The sequence below is a fragment of the Tyto alba genome, unplaced genomic scaffold, assembly GCF_018691265.1.
Source record: "Tyto alba isolate M040663 unplaced genomic scaffold, T.alba_DEE_v4.0 Super-Scaffold_21, whole genome shotgun sequence".
NCBI classification, from domain to species: domain Eukaryota; kingdom Metazoa; phylum Chordata; class Aves; order Strigiformes; family Tytonidae; genus Tyto; species Tyto alba.
This window is the reverse complement of record NW_024881295.1, coordinates 5846044-5863970: the sequence shown is the minus strand read 5'-3', so window position 1 is coordinate 5863970 and position 17927 is coordinate 5846044. Positions and strand designations below refer to the sequence as shown.

General features: G+C 39.2%; 1 long non-coding RNA gene across 2 annotated transcripts in view; it reads left to right on the top strand.

Annotated features, from left to right (window-relative positions):
* Window positions 1-17927, top strand: part of LOC116960003 — a 125955-nt gene that overhangs the window by 81228 nt on the left and 26800 nt on the right. For both annotated transcript variants that reach the window (XR_004406123.2, XR_004406124.2), the window contains one exon: window positions 3887-3999. This is a non-coding gene — a long non-coding RNA (uncharacterized LOC116960003). The remainder of the gene's footprint in view (window positions 1-3886; window positions 4000-17927) is intronic.

Here is a 17927-nt window from a genome sequence, read left to right as displayed (position 1 = left end):
AGAAATCCCTAGTGGCATTGTAATACACAGATTGTGGTTGCAGTTAGAGAAAACCTGTTTAATCTGTGAAATTAGCACTTGGTGTGTGTAGGCATGCAAAATACGGTCAGCACCGCCTTTTCTCAGGGAGGCAGGAAGCTGTGGTACTTAACTTGCTGTGGGACACATATGACGTGAAGGAACTAACCAGAACATAGCTGGCTTTGAGAGTTTGGAGCAAAGGCAGGGCGTTTTCTGTGCAAAGGATAAGGCTCATATTGGATTCTCAGTACTGGCAGCATAAAACTTTAATTTCCTTATAGAAGCAGAGCAGTTTGAAGTGATAGGTTTGACAGAGGAAGCTGAGTATTGGTTTTCTTTTTAATTTATTATTTATAATTTAAGAAGATGTTATTATTTATTTTATTTTACATTATCTTTTTAAAATAGTATTTATTATTTAAGATAATAGTGTAATGTTTGGAATACAGATTTACACAAGTACATATATATCCACTGTAGAAAAAAAGCTATGAAGAAAAGAAAATAGATTAGATTTTGATCAGTTCCATTTGACATTGCATGTGTAAGAAGTCTATTCTTGGGAGCCTAATTTGTACAGATGATCATAAAAATAATTTTGAGGAGGGAAAGAATGTATCCAAAGCAGTTTCTGGAAAATGTCATTAACAAGACTAAATACTACTCCTCCCTTAAATATAAAATCACAGTAAAGCACCCTGCAGAGAGTTTTGCTCTTTGTAGCCAAACCGTAACTGTTCATAGGCAACTGTCAGAGTCCAGGCGAGGAATATACTAATCTCTCCCTGCATGGGAGCAAGCCTTGTTGGGCACACACACAGCTTTGTATGATTCTTTAATTCATATGTGCATTTTCAGTGCAGTGCTTTGAAGAATAACAAATGTTGTGCCTATTCAGTACCTGCGGCAGCAGGTGCTTAATGAAAACTGTGTCATGAATTATACCTTAGAACTCAGTTTCCTGGTTTACTCCCTTCAACTCGAAGGACACAGCAAGGCTAATTGTGAATGGTTTTAATACATTTTAAGCTTTATCAAAACTTCTTTTTTCCTGGTGTTTTGGTGAATAATTACAGCAGCTACTATTAAGAGTAATTTATTCATGCTGTTTTATGTCTTGAGTAATGCAGAAATATGAAAGAAGTTGTATTTTGTTGTAGTGTTATTTAAGCCTTTTTCTTCAAGATAGCAAGCCCTATCAAAACTTTTTACTGAACAATACCTTGGGAAAGGTGAAATAGTATGCGACTAATAAAGCAAATACCACTGGCTGATGATGTGATAAAAAGCTGGTACTTACTTACCAAAATGGTAGGTACATCACTACTTGGAATTAGTAAGTTGTAAAGTTTTAAAAGCGGTGAAACACATATCAGTTTCTACGGTTGTGCTTTCATGGGTGTGCTTTCCTTCTTAATGAAAAGATATTTTGCCAATGACATTTACAGGCTTTTTCACTGTTGGATATGCTGCTGCTTGTGTCAGCAGTAGATTTTTGCACAGCTCACACAGGAAGAATGAGGAAACATATTTCTACATAATGTTCTGAAGAGACATAAAGTGAGAGAGAGTTCAGCCACTGAAAAAGGAAGGTATCATGTCCTGAATATAACTTAATCTGTACAGAATATGGTTAGAATTTTTCAGTGTAAATTTTGGTGCTAGGTTGTCTTTAAAGCAAGATTCGTGAAGGGCTTTTTTCCTAACAAGTTTACAGACCTGATGATAGAAAAGACCGTGATTATAGTGTGTCCTACTTAACAAGAGTGCTCCTAGTTTCCTGAAGCTAGAACTACCTTCTCAACAACTTTCTAACAGAGGAAGATGGTGTATTTTTGTTTCTGGTACTGGGATGCTGCAGTGGTATAACACCTCCCAGCTCCTGGGCTGCTCGGTGTTTGGTGTGATTCCCCCCTCCTGGGCCACATACCAACCCCAGATGGACTGCGAAAGGCAGCGGACCAGAGCGTTAAGGCACCCCCTTAACGTGCCTGATTCCTGCTTCCCCTGTCGCTTGGTTGATAATGACAGTCAGTCACCTCCTGACAGCCTAGTACATCTGTACCTGGGTCATGGCCCAAAGGGGGTGATACCAGACCTTCAGAATCTAGCAAGTCCTGGGCCTGTGCAGCTGGTAGAAGACACCAGAGTATTTCCTCATGCAAGTTGAGCTTAAATGGAAAATTACCTGACAAAAGTCAAATTATCTTGGACCCTATAAGTAGCGACCCTACATGAGACCCTTTGATCTCTCCTGGATCGCAGCAGGCTGTGACCAGCACCTCCCCTGAGCTGGGACACCTCTCAGGCTCAGAGTTCTTCAAGTTTGAAGATCATCTGCCCAAAAATCTGATGGAAGGCCAGGGTGAAGTCAGACTTCTCAATTATCACCTGTTGAGAAATACTGATATATTGTGAGTGTTTACTCCAAACTCGAGAAGAGGGAAATTTTCACTGTAGTCCAGCCTCTTCCATCCACCTCTTTACCTAAGTGCTTGACTATGCACATTCAGCTTTACGAGCATGGATGGTCATATATTTCACTGAATATCCAAATATTTCCCCGCTATTTGTGTGTGTGTGTGTATGTCTTGTGTTTTACATATAACATATATATATTTATACTTTGATTCAGAATACCTTATAGTAAGTTAGTGTGAATTTTGTCATTCTCAAATCTGTAATCAAGTTGCTATTTTAATCATAACATATTTTACTAAATCATTTTGTTAATCTTTAAATCAATCAACCATTAAGTGCTGCTAAAATTTAACCTTTGGTCTACCTCACACTATTAATAAATCTTAAATTGCTATTAAATCATAACAGTGTGAGATACCTTCATCCACGACAGATGCTTGGAGTAATTACAAACATAGCAAACATTATTATCCCCATGATTGGATTTTGCAGCTCAGTGATGTAATGTTAAATGCACTGAACAGCTCTGGTACAACCTTCCAACAGTCCTGAGGGGCAATTTGGGACTGTTCCTAGATAACAAAGCATAGTGTAAAAAGTAGATGATGGTTTTCCACCAGTTAGTTTCTTACATTCAATGCAATAGGATTTCTTTACTTCACATACTTTTGCTGGATCTTAAGGCAACTGAGAAAACAGTTGATGATGAAAACCAGAATAAGTTACATAATTGTTGAAGAGATAATCAGAATGCTGTATTCTTTTTATACAGCCTGACATTGTCATGCAGTGATGAAGATTCATTATTCCATTATCGACTCATATAGACTCTTTCTTGATTTTGATAAGAATAGTGATCAGGTTATTAATGTGTAAAATCAAGGCCACGGAGCTTAATTAGATTGATAGTTTGGGCTGCTGCATTGCATGCTCACAATATTCAGCTACAAAAGCTAAAGCTTTTTGCTTTTATGAAAAGTATTCCAATCACTATGAAGTTCATGAGCCATGCTATTCATAAAATACAAATGTGGCATTCTTTCATAAGGGCGAGTTTTGGAAATGGTCACAGTGAGAATCTGAGACTCAGAAGTAGAAAGTTTTCTAGTTTGTTTAAGCAGTGGTCATGTTTTGAACAGCATGCTGCTGAAAACAGACCTAACAAGAAAAAATTAACTGAGCTTCAGACTTACTCTTGGACATCAGTTGATAAATCTTATCAGTAAGAAGCTTTTGTAGATGAGACCTTATTTTAAACTTGCCTTCGCTTAGATCCATATTGTATCGAATCATTTGATACTGGCTTCTGGTGAGTTGGGATGTTGTCACTGAGAGCTCAGTGGGATTTTCAAGATATGTTAGTACTAAAATTTGACAGTGCTTGTGTTCCTTGAGACATGGAGAATGAAAGTAACTCTGAACAAAATTATTTTCTTTATTTCAGATTCACGATAACATGCAAACCAGAGTCTGCTTACCATTGTCTGTTCCAAGATATGATGTCAAAGCATACAAGGGAGAGTTAGAAGTAGGGTGACTCAAAAAGGAAGTATTTTGGTAAGTCACCTAATGTGCATTAAGCAGTTGAGAAAGTGATCTTTCACTTGAACAGATTTTTTTTCCTGCTCTTTTGTAGTTAAAGTATGCTTTTAAGAAGCATTGCTAAAACACAGTAGGCTGTTCACATTTTTGAAAGTGTTTATTCTTTCAGAAAACCAACAAATCAAAACCAGTGCCTTCCTGCAAGGTATGCTTAGTTAGAACATCCTGTCACAGCCTAAACTTCTGGAAAAATTCACAGCCCCTCAGCATTGCATTCTGGTTTTGGTCAACTAGAACACAGTGCTCTTCCTATCTGTACATCTTCCACATTCTTTCAGACTTACTTACATGTTTCAGTTAGAACATCTTTACTGTTAAGCCTATGTTCCCTCAGCATGTCAGAAGGAATATTCTTTTATTCAAACTTCATTGAATAACATCATCTGCTTGAGGAGTTTCTCATTGCCTTCCAAAATATGTATTGGTTACAGCAGAATTTAAATAAAACAAGTCCCAAAACACATACCTAATTCTTGTGTCTTCACTATCTAAATATGCTTTACAGGCTTTTAATCTCCTTCCTGAACTCTTAAAAGCTTAGTTTTTAATGTGGTAACCATATGGCTTGAATACTATTAGTTCCTAAATTTACTGATACTCTCATTCTAGCATGTACAGTTCTTTCATACCTCAAGGACTGTTTAGTTGTGCTAATATAGCTAACAATATAGCTTGACTTGATTAAAGCCTACTAATGTGTTTCAATGGAATTTGAGAGGTCACATAGTTTCCGTTCACACCAGTAGCAGTCAGTTCTGATCTGTATTTTTACATACTTACAGCAGTGTATATGACAGAGTATCTATGCAGGTGATTACAAGAAAAAGCTGTGTAGCTCTTCTGTGTCACTGGAAAGTAGGATACAAGTATATACCCTACGCAGGTCAGGCTGCATATGGACACACAGATATCACCTAAAGATAAATTGCATATACATCTACAAGACAATTTCTGAAGGGGAAATTATTTTATTTTGTCATGGGCTCCTGTTCCATTTTTATTAATGTCCCAAATTTGAGAATCCTAACTGAAACAAAATAAAGTTTCTTACTATAATGCATGGGCATGAGACAGAGAGCACCCTTTTTGAAGCAAAAAAAACAGTCTAAGAATAATTTGGATAAATTCTTCCATATTTTTCCACTTGTAGAACTCTTGTATCAACTCCCACTCCTTTTTTTCCCCAAAGTTTCTTGTAACCTGCTGTTTCAATAATTGTTGCACTTTATTAGTGTTCTTTATCCAAGCAGGGTCCAAGTAATAAGTAGAGACTAAAGACTTTCCCTTAGTCATTATGTCTTGCTGCTGATGTCTTTGTAAGTAAGGAACAGGTTATGTCTAGTGTTGTACCCCTGTTAAGGCATGGGAGTGTCTTCCTTCACTTTCTGGCCGCCTTGATGTTGTTGTAGTCACACTGTTCCGTAACCAATTCTAGTGGACATTGCATGGCCCTGGACTGGTGTTCACGTGCTGTTGCCACCTGTACATGCTTTATCTGTTTTAACGAGAGCCATGGAAGACATCTTGTGCACCTCAAAGCAATGCTTCTTTGCACTACAGTTTAAGGAACATATCTGACATCTACTGTAATCTGAGATACGACTAGAAGAGCAGAGACTAGCTAAAAGGAAGGATTCCCAAAATCTTGGTGTATTTCTCAAAGTACACACATGAGAAAAAGATATCTGAAAATGCATCCAAATGCATTTCACTCTTGCAAATGCAGAGCCTGGGACAGAATTGGAAACAGCTGTAACCCCTGCCTCAGTGAGGTACAGTACAGCTCTATTTCTCTAGGGATGCTGTCCCAGAAAAATAAATCGGGCAACTCCTGGTCTGAGGTACTAGTATTTTATTATCATGGTGTTCTACTGACACATGAGCATTTACATTACCAGTGCATCAAAAAAGGTCATAGTTCCTTAAATAAATAACATTGGTATTTTGTAAATGAGCAATTAAGTTATGAAAGAAGCCTCTTTTCGTATAGCTGCTGGCTTTGATCCTTCTTTGCATTATTTAACACTTCAGACTCCAGAGTGAATTCTTTTTGTCAGATACAGAGTGTAGCTTTGCTGTGGTATCCTCTCGTGTGACCTCCTTGAACAGGGACAGAGCATTCTGCAGGCTGATAGCAGTAGGTTCTGCACTCCCCTGTGGTGGAATTGCCTTGGTTGTCTTCTCAGCCTCTCTGTTCCCTGGCTCCTGTCCTTGCCCGCACCGTTCCTTCAGCACTGGTTTCCTCTGGTTCCTGGCACAGAAGTCTGTGGTCTCAGCGCAATATGTGCCCTCTGCAGTAGCTTTCTGTCTCAGTTGGCTTTTTCAAGGCTTCTAAAACATTTGCTTCCTTCCCTGCACCTCTTCATTCGTATCTCCAAGTCTGAACACTGCCTGCACAAAAATATTTAGCTTGACGTAGGTGCCGTTACATAAGTCACCACAGACAGGATGGTGGTAAGCCTAACCTCTGAAGTTGTAAAAGATGATCAACAAGTGGTAATGTCCCGTTATATTGCAGTTTATCAGAAGGGATTCCAGGAGGGAAAAAGCTAAAAAGTAATTGCTGTGAAATTCAGAATTACATTCATTTTTTAAAAAAACATGAGTTAGTGTTTACTGTAAAGTTCTTTTTTGACTACAGACTGAACAAGGAAGGAAATAAAACATTTGAGTTCTCTCCGTAAGGCAGCTACTTTCTCTGTGCCTTTTTCTTTCCTCTGTTTAATTCCCAATACCCTAGAGACACAGTTTCCTCCCTTAGCCGGGACTGTGACCTTAAAAATAGCTGGCTCCAAAATAAACACAGAAGAAAACCACTTCAATTGTTTCAAATACGTGATAAGTAACCAAAACTGCATCCATGCTAAAGCTGAAATTCATAATCTTTTGGAGCTGCAACTAGAACTTCTGTTTTTCTGAGAGTTAACATTCATTATTTTGTGTTCATGCTGCATGCCTGCCTCCCTCTGCAAAGAAATTTGTTAAAACGTCGGGTGCCATTTGAAAGTAACTTGTTACTACTTTTACCACTTTTGCAAACTTTTTAAGAGAGGACGCTTTCACTTTGGATGAGGGCCAGGTGGGCCACCAAGCACCTAAGGAAGTGGTGATCCCAGGCCGTTTTCATTACTTTCTCCTGATGGGCTCATTTTCAGCTGGTAGGCATCGCAGCTGCTTGGGGCCAGCTGTGATGATTTATCGATGTTTTATTGAACAGCAAGCTTGTTCTGTCACTTTTGCTTCTAGTTTTCAGACCAGATTCTCTGATTCAGCTGCATGAAGGAGGACGTGGTCCAGCCTGGACCTCCCCTCTACATTGAGGCCATGGTATAACATAGGCTGTCTCGTTGCCACTGCTGCCTTCACGTCTGTCTGCAGCTGGGCCAGAGTTCACAGTTTCTACAAAAGCTTTTTCCAGGAAAAGGACTTGCCATCAGATTTAATGTGGGCAGGGAACCAAGCCCCAACCTATGACAATAACGAAAGGCTTGTGTCCATATGTTACAGCAGTTGTTAACAGCTGTACTCCATGTTTCATTGAGGAGCCCCTGGTCATATATAACCAGTAAGGACAGGACAGGAGAAGGGACATTCAAGTCTGCAAATTAAATCCCCTCTGACAAGCAAGTATTGCAGAGGAGTATTTTCAGTCTGGCCAATGGCCTTGCGTGGAAAAGTTAGTCAGGTCTTACAAATACCTCTCACTGAGCAGAAATGTCTTCTGACCTTGCTTAGGAAGGTTTAAAACTCATACAGATTCAGAAGTGCCAGTCCATTGGGTCTTCAAACACATTTCAAACCCTTCTCCCATAAAAAGATACCAAGTAGTGCCTGCACAGATTCTCACAAAACAGGGGTATTCCCTCTGCTTTTCAAGAGCTGAGTTCATGTTGCAGGGGGGAATTTTCTAGATCTTCTCACATGAATGTGCCAGCTATATCTGTGTGGTGTAGCAGATACTTAGATGAGTATTTTCCTCTGAATATAGTCCAAAATCCATCATGTATGTAGAAATATATGTGTTACAGTGTTTTGAAATCTCAGAATAGGGCTATGAAACTTTTTTGATTAATGCAGACAGCTTGGTCTTTAGGTGTAGGGGAAAGAGCAACAGCTAGAAAATGAGCAGGGGGAAATAGCAAAAGAACATTTTGTGTACTTTTCCATCTAAGATGTAGCAGGGTTTGGGGAGGTTTTTTTAATCCATCGTGTTAGCCTAATCCACAGGGAGTTCATTCTGAAATTAAATATACCAAAGCATTTATGATTTACAAAGAGGGAAAAAATAAAAGCCTTAAAAAATATCTTGTGTTTGATCTATTTGTCGCTATGAAAATATTGACAAAAGGCAAAAGAATAGCTTTCATTTAGCTTATTATTGTTGGCTTGCTTTAATGCTTTCTTATTAAGGGCAAACTCCCATTAAGATGTGAGATTAACTCTTTCACAGTTGCGAAGGAATAAAAGATGGAAACTTTGAACCTAAAACTCCTGTAAACAATCATTCTAAACTAGGTAATCTGTGATTCCTATTCAGAAATACGTGATGTGGCAGAGGGTAGCTTTTAAAAGTAAAAAAAGTATATGGAATAGTTTGTGCAGAATTTATGCTTCAACATATCCTTGAAAAGCAGCCTCCCATGTAAAATCAGAAACATGGTGTTAATTACACAGTTCTAAAAGTATTTCAGAAAATAAATACTTTATGGGGGAAAGAAAACATAAAAATCTTATAAACTCTGAGTGTGCATGTGTAAAATAAGGATCTGTCTTCACTGAAGTGTTAACTACAGACCCAACTCAAGTGTTACTGGGACCTTAACTTCATTCACCCACAAAGACCTCTAGTTTTGTGGAGTAGTGCTTTTTTACTTGAGTCAGCTAGTCCTTTGGGAGCCTGTTTTGAAGAACAAGTGCTACCGATGTTTAAATTGGTAATAAAATAGAGAAGTGGCGAGAGACTTCAAACTTGAGTTAACACAGTGCATCAGCTGCTAATCCAGTCATGCTGTGCTGCTAATCAAATCATCCTGGTAGTCCAAGCGCTGTTTTTTGGTGTAGTCACTGCTGCTCAAGTAAGAAGTAGGTGGAAGCCTGTGCCAGAGCTGCATCCTAGCAGGACATACCCACACCAGCTTCTGGCTGGCCGGTCTGGGTCCCAGGCACTGGCTGGATGTGACAGTGCAAGAGATCAGCTTCTACGGCAGATAAACCAGTCCCCTGTGAACACCATGCTGCAGTGGCTGTGCTACTGCTAATACTACCTGTGCTCATTAGTTTGAAGCCTGCTGACGTAGCTGAGAACTCATTAAGGTTGGCAGGAGAATCATTACCTAGCTTTGGTTTAGTAATGTGATGCCTAATGTTGCAGAGGATGCAAACCTGAAGTTTAAGCTGTCTGTTGTTGCTTTACAAAGAGACAGATGTTACTGTTGCCAGCCCAGAATTCCTAAAAGAAATTGTTAATTTGAGCTATTTATTCCATTAAATTCCCACTGAATTAGCATTAATAAGGAAACTAATTGTATTGTTATCACTGTGGTATCTGAGGAAGCCTGTTGACCAGAATGTCATATGAACAGGAATGTCTGTTGGGATATTTAATTTCATCTCCCTTGACAATGTGTGATTGTTCTCTTTTGTACATTTTCTGTTAACTATTCGTGGTGTGGATAACTTTGTGCAATAGGTAGAAGTCACCCTAGGCCAGCACAAAGCACACAGAAAGCCCTGTCTGAAGAATGGCAACATGCAGGGAGAATTTAGAGAGTTAGCATTTCACTCCAGTGAACCAAGATGTTCACGTTTCCCTTCCCAGAATTTCCCACCAGGCTCTGGTCATTTGTGCTGACGAACACACTTTCATGTCTCTGTAATTACGAGTAAACTTTAGGATTGCTACTTACACTGCAAGGACCCAATCCTGCAGACAAACCTCCTTTGGGCCATCTGTGTAGTCTTGTTTGAAGACTCTTTGCTCAAATGTACAAGATCTGCTTTCCCTTGGCACTTCATGAGCCTTTCATCACTACCTCACATCAGATTTTAACTGATGCCTTGGTCTCAGTAGGTATAGAGCGCTTATAGTTTAAGGCTGTATTGTCACAATACTTGCATTGTGCATTGTGTTATGCTCATTTTATTGGAGTCCAATTAAGAGACACAGGTTTTGATCGGTTTGCCATGGAGACACAGAAGGAAGTTACGGGTGTAGGAGGTATTGGTAATAAAGCTTATAATAAGCAGTAAGCATGTGCTTGGAGTCGTGGACCAGAAATACTACTTCCATGCAAAATTCATTCGGTATGCAGGGTTCTCCTTTTTTTTTTCCATTGGCTTCTTTTTGTGTTCTATTATTTTTGTATCTTTGGAGTTGTGGGGTGGATTTCTTTGTCTCAGGAACCTGCAGTATTTAAAATATAGGGGGACATTGCTTTATTAAAACAATTCTTTTAGTTGTCATGGCAACTGGTCTTACATAAATGATGAAGAGAAGAGGAATGTATATAGAGATACATTAGGTCATGATGATAAATCCAGAACTTGTTGAACTAGCAAGAAAGCACTCGGGGTTTGTTGTTGCTGTAGTTCCTTTTATTCCAGATTGATTTCTACAACTTTAGCATTATCCAGGGTCACAATCAAAAACCACAGTACTTGTATGCTCACAGCTGTATCAATATGACTCTCTCTTGTCTATATAACTATTAAGCTCTTCCACTAGGAAATAGATTTGTCAAAAAACAGATGCAGAAGTATATAATAAAAAGCCAAATATGATACTTTGTGAGTCTCTGCAAAGTATTTTTCTGCTCTTCTTTTCCAGAATTTTACTCAGTCAGATAGGCAGAAACTACATCATTAGGGAGAATACCGCAGTGACTCTGAGGTGATGTGATTAGCTATTTAATACAAATGGTTAATTTTCTGTGTTAAAGGATAATAGGAGACTTTGGGGGAGCAGGGGATATTATTCCAGGATCAGCATATATAATATCCAGCATTTACAAGCAGTTAAGAATAGTTCACCAAAGAAGTGGACCCGAAAGACCAAAATGGTGCTGACAGAATTTAGTATTTTTTCTATTTCTCTAGTGATTTAATGGTAGCATCAAAATTAAACAATACTAATATTTCTTTACTGCTCAAAAATGTACTACACCTAAGGAAAAAATGCATCAAAGAAATGTGTCGTAATTAACATGCTTAGTCTTTTTATCCACCCCGTTACCTGATTTTCAGTATGATTTCTAAACCTGTCTCCCAAATTTTGCCAGTTGTTTTTTAATCTTTATTGTCTGTAATCATCTTGCTTTTCCTTTTCTATTTTACCTTTCTCTTTTTTTCTGCTTACAGTCCTTCACTCTTCTTCTGTTTCCTGCATACCCAAATTAATTTTCACCTTTTCCCTTACAACTAACTGTATGCATTGCATGTAGATTCTCCTGGTTTCAGTTCTATTAAAGAAAGCCCTTTTAAAATATAAACCATTATAAATTCCCTACAGGATACGATTATTCCTATTCTAACATACAGCAAACCAAAGCTGGTAAGTTATGTGGCTGTAGATCACTGATGTCCATGTGAATGGTATTCTTACATACTGGTTTCCCTCTCTTGCTTACAAGCTGCTCTTTATTGTGACCAGAAGACTGGGGATGCTCAAAGTATTCTGCATCAGCTAGCTAACAGACGCCAAATAGCACAGAGATTCACACTGCCGTGAACTAATATAATACCCTTCATGGAAGTGACTCCAAGCCATTTGTTTCATCAGCCTTGAAAGCTTGCGGTTTTAGAGGAGATAGGACTGAGAAGTGCTATTTGAAGAAAAACACTGCTTTAAACCTCAAACTCACATGATTGTTTTGTCTTTTTAATTCCAGTTCTCCAAATTTAAGGACTAGAACCAACTTCTTTTTCGTTCCCTTCTGATTGTTGAAAGTAAGCCTTGGTAGCTTTGGTTGTTCTAGAAAAGGGGCTGTGATACAGCCTGTGGGGATGACACTGCATAACTTCTAGAAATCAGTGTGAGTAGTTGGAAGAACAGCAGTGGGCAGCAATGTTGACAGAGATTCTACAGTCCACCCACAGGTGCCTCACTTGGATAAGTCAAAAGTATAATGCAACTGTGCCTCTACCGTATCTCCCTAATGTTCTTATTTAAATTGAGCAGTAAGGTGTGCAGACTTAGGCTTTTTCAAATGTCATCAAGTGAAGCTCAGTATATTCTTCCCAGGAGCTCATGCAAACATTTTTTTCTTAATCTTCATCTTGCTGTGTTTAAGTTTGCAGCTGCTGGATTCTGCTTTGAGTTTCAAGTTCAAAGGCACTCAGACACTCTTTGTGAAGTATCACAGAAACCACTGAACTTCACCTGCCTTTGCAAGGAAATTTTGTCAAACCACAATTTTGCCACACTTCCAGTGTGAAACCTTGTGTTAACTCAGAGATTTTTTTCTCCCAGATCATATTGGAGTTAGCTTGACTGTGAAGATTCACGACCCTTAGGGAACTTCTTCATTAACTTTTCAAGTTTTGTTACAAACTCAGAATTCTTTCCACAATTGGGGGTTTTGTAGCAGAAGCAAAAGACAAGTGTAATTAACGTTGCTTTTAAATCAGTGGTTTTAGAGATGGGTTGTAACCTTTGAACACGGCATCTGTGTAATAAGCTTGGCAGGCATCCGGATTTTGGCAGGTTTGTTCAAGTTTTGAAAGAGCTGTCCCACCTGTTGTCGCAGCAGTGCAGCAGATTGCTAGCCCCGCCGCAAAGATACGGCACGCCGCAAAATATGTCTCAGAGAAATAACATCTCCCATAAAACACAGAGGGCTATATTGTGTTGTAAGAGGCAGCCTTCACGTGAGCGCTGGAGGGGGTCGTTTAGCAGCTGGACTCTTCAGACGCGTCTCTCTCAGGGCTTGGCGTAGCACAGTCTGGAGTGGGACCTCCACCATATGTTAAGAGCATCACACGTGCCTGTCCCGGGCAGCTCTGGCTCCAGGGAGAGTACAGGCTGTGGTAATACTTCTCCTGCTGTCCTTTTATATACACTACGGGTCTAGGTGGCCCAAACAAATCACCTTTCACTTGCTGTATCTCTTACTTGCTTGAAAGGTAAGGATCGATGTGTCGCTTGGAAAGTTCTCACAGGTAAAAGCACAGAGAGATACAGCGTTACTGACAAATGTGTCATAGTCCGATGTAAACTAGAGGCTAAATCCTTCCCTTTTTTGAGAACATTTTACACCCCTCGCTCTGGGGTCTCAGGGTAGTTTTCTTTCAACACAGTTTGGCACAACATCTTTCTTCCATTTACGACCAAGAGATGAAGTTTCAAAACAAGCTTCTTCAGGGTGTTTGTCCAGGTAGCTGGTTCACTCTGCCACCTGCACTTCGGGCAGGGTTACCTGACTTTGGCTTTCGAGGGCCAGACATTTCCTCCCATTCAGTTGACTGTTTCATGGTTAGGTTCATTGAATGTCGAGTAGCAGCATCACACTGGAGTGCAAGTCTTCATAAGAAAAGAGGGAACAGAGATGCATTGCTTTAGCCTAATCTCTTCTAACTCAAATGCAGCTGTCTAATGCCTGTGTTTTCAGCATGCCTATGTAATTATTACTTACCTGTGTTGCTGGCTTAAGTTCTATATTACAAGTCCCTTAAAATCAAAGCTGCATTCAAATTAATAATGATTTTTTTTTCATTATGTAATTCCGAGGTGGGTTTTTTGAATCTGTATCTCCCTTTTCAAATATAACATTAGCCCAGCCACTTTGCTCGTTTTATATAACTAAAAAATGTAAGCAAAAACCGCACAGCCATTTTTTATTTATAAGAGTATGACAAAAACGAAGTCTTTCTGTGTTAAAAGTTGTTGTAGGTTGTTTTTTTGTTTGTTTTTTTGTTTGTTTTTTTGTTTGGTTGGTTGGTTTGGTTTTTGTTTTTGTTTTTTCTTGAGGAACAGTCTAAAAATGTCTGAATCTCTAAACCTGAAATTTGGCAGGTACCTAAATCTTTAATGAGTAGCATGTGCTTTGCAGTTTTTCCTAAAGATTTACATATTTGCTTCTTAGGATACATCAGTTGCTACTACTACAATCAGTCTGGTGGTCATGCAATTTAAAAAAAGGAACTTGCTTATTAATTCTTGGGGCTTTTTGCTTTTATCAGATATGGTATTGCTATGTTCTGCTTTTGCTGTCCTTAGCTTATTACATATTAGACAGTTAAATTTGAATTAAAAACTATCTGCAGAGATGGAGGTAGGCTCCATTCTTTAAATGTTCGTTTGCTGATTTTGTTGCAAGTGCTTTAAAAGCTGTGCTGAAGACTGTAAAGCTCCTGGAGCTGTAATAGAAAACATTAGTGTCTGGACTTTCAAGGGAAGAATGTGGTTAAGATTATAGCGACTGAGTCACTGTCAATGGGTGGTCTTGAGTCCATATGGCACACAGTAGACAGGGGCACAGAAGAGCCTTTGCTCAGATGGGTGACGAGCTGTACTCGCTGAAGTGAAAGTGTTTGAAAAGGGCCACCCTAGACAATATTTTGCCTGCACAGGGATAAAATTCTGTCAGGTTGCTTCTCAGCGTGGCTTTGTTTTTGCTACAAAATAAGATAAAGGGTTTGCTTAAAAGATTGGTCGTCGTAGTGCTACATGCTCCTTTTGGCTCCTCAGATTGCTGCTTTTCATTCGGTGCATTTTCATTGTTCTGTTAGGCTTTTAATGAGACAGTTACAAAATGTCTGCCTCACTCTGACCGCCATTTTGTAGCCTGATTGTTGGATAATGAAGACTGTGAGAAATAGAAAATAAACAGCATGGCATGGAGGAGATTTCAAAAGGAGTACAAAATCTGCATGTTTTATGTAGACGCTTAATTGTTGCCGACTGGCTGCATTTAAACAAGTGACTTTACAGTGTCTGGAAGAAAACCAGCTCCCGAATTTGAGGAGCTGACCTTGGGTAGATGCCATCAACTGTTCTTTTCTATTGGCACGAACGTGCTGCTGGCAGGGTCTCTCTGTAGCTGCAGTCGCTCACCCAGCTCTGAATCAGAACCTGCTTACACTGTAACAGGCCACCAAATTATGCCATTTATTCCAAGTATTATTTGCAGACCCTTCCATAACCAAGATTTGATCTAGAATATATAGGAAATTTAAAAATAAGCACCTTCAAAATAGCTATGATTAAGCTTCTCCCATAGAGCAACACATAATGTTGTTCAGAGAAAAAGGGAGGGAGGCTACAAGTTTGCTGAAAGCAAACGAAAAACGCATGATGGGAATTGAAAGGACACTATGGAGTTGTTACTGTGGTCCTGTGGATACAGTACTCACTGTGTAAGGAGTGAAGTTAGTGGCATTTACTTGCTTCCTTTATGAAAAACTCTGTTTTGTGTGTATAAAGTGGGCAAGGGGGATGGGGAAGGACGCTTTACATTCACAGTAGGGTGCAGCTTCAATGCTGTTTAAAATTCTGCCATATCTTAATGATAATAGTTAATCCCAGTATCAGAACAGTACTTCTATTTTTAAAATGCAATCAATCAATCATTTTAATATATTGCACCCTTAGTGCCAAACACCTCAGAAAACGGTGTGTACGGCAGTAAAAATAAAGCATCTGAAACTCCTTCTGTAGAGTCATTCTTCCTTTCTTTCTCACCCATACATGTAGTGCAAAATCTCAAAGCTGCAAGAAAAATCTGGACTTACATAACAGGGAGTAAGTCCTCTAAACAAGACCGATTGCCAGGTGGGGATTGCTGTTACGGACTGAGCAAGGAGAGATGGGGACATTGCCACACCTGACTAAAATTCTCTCTAGAAATACAGCATGTGCTGTTTTGTTCTTGGGTTTGCTGTGGTATGGGTTTGGCTTTTGAGGTGAGAGTTATATACACATTCCAGACTTTCTTTTAAGAGGTTTGCACTGACAGTTGCCGCTTGCTGTTTTCTTCTCAGAACAGCTTCCTATGTCTACCATGCTCTTTCAGAATGCTGTTCATATAGATAAAATAGAGGTTGTAGGTAATTCAAGTTCAGTTTCTGCCTCTGCTGCAGTGATTCACACAAAAGTGTCTTGTACATATGTTCTTCACCTGCAAAATAAGGATTAATGCTTCCTTATCTTTAGTGCTTAAGATAAATTACTTTGAAGTTCCTTCAATATGCTGCAAATATACCTATCACTGTTGTTAGTGATAAAAATGTGAACAACATGACTCAGTAGTTTAATGGTGTATACTGGGAGGATATTTTAACACAGCTTGAATATAAAAGTATCAGCACCATATTCCAGCAAATAGCCGACTACAGTGAGAGCATACCTCTGTAAGTATATTACCTATATTTTCACTTCCATGTGGATTTTCTCATGAGTGACCTTCTCCTTGGTTCACTCATTCTCTCAGACTGACCTTCACCCATTGTATTGATGAAAGGCTTTGATTTTTTTAAAAGATCAGCAAGAAACAGCGATGTTTTCAATCATCAAACTGGTAGGACCATCGCATTGGACCAAAAATGCCCAAAATCATCTGACATGAATTATGAATTAATTTTGAACATTCTTGCCTCAACAATAAAAGGGAAGTTCTGAGAGAGATTTTCGGTTTCAGTTGAACAGCAGCCTCCACAAATAAGTATTTATGTAGCACAAAATAACTCAATGCAAAGCAAGTTTACTTGAGGTGAAATTGGAGACAAAGGCGCAAATGATCTGGACTCAGATCATAGATTACAGAGATAAGACACCTGGATTTCCAGTCAATTGTCTGAAGGTGTAAGTAGGAGTTAATAAGGTTTGCTTTCCTCTTACAGAAGAGCATTTTTTACTCAGTGTCTGAAATCTAGCTTCGGTGGGGGATTAATAAGTGTTTTTCCATTAATTCAAAATAATCATCTTGGAACTATAAGGAAGCTTATGATAGCAGTCCCTAACCTTATGAATTCATAACTGTAATAGCATATTTTTGTGGTTTTTACGTATAAATGCATCCTTTCTAGGGACAGCTGCCTCGGCAAGCAGAATACAAACATTCATGCTAAGACTTGTTTAAAATGTTTACCACTTTGATAAGCCATATCTTAGGCAGTATCTCAAAGGATTTTTTTTAAAGTACCAGTAATGAGGGCTTATATTTTTTGTTTGTCTGGTCCACTAGGTCCTTTCCCATTACATGTTTCATCTTAACAGCCAGCAAGCATGTTCCTCTGCTTCCTTGAGTGTGTCTGTGTTGCTGACATCTGGAAAGCAGCCATACAGGGTTCCACACATAGTTTTTGGAAACACCATTTGCTGATCGAACAATCCTCTTTTGGCAGAACTTTATTGCCATCCGTTTTCAGTTGAACTCTTGTACATCACATTACTGTGTGTGAGCCACAAGAGTGTGGCTTGTAGACTGATGTTCCAAGAAGAAAGGAAGACTTCTCTGTGTGGTAGTTAAAGTGCTTGGGGGTGAGTTATCTGCACATACCTTCCGTGACCTGCCTCCATCTAATTAGTATAATGTCACAGACTGTATTCAGAGTTGACAAAAAACTTGAAAGTGGGTCTTGCACTGTCCTTTCAGTTATCCTCATAGCACGTGGGAGCATATAATGAACTTTGGAGGACAGTGCTGGCCAGAATACTCCAGATAGCAGACATGATGTACTCCACCAGCAGAGCACATGTATGAACAATGCATCCTACGAGTGAACAGATTCATAACTCTCTTTTGGAATCTCAGCTGAGGTCTGCAGTTTTCCAGAAATTCTAAGAAAGGCTGTTGACTGTTCTGCCCAAAGCCAGGGAAGGGCCTAGAGTTTCCCTAAATGCTAGAGCAGTAGAGAGAATGAAGAACTCTGTAGATTCCCTGCAAAAT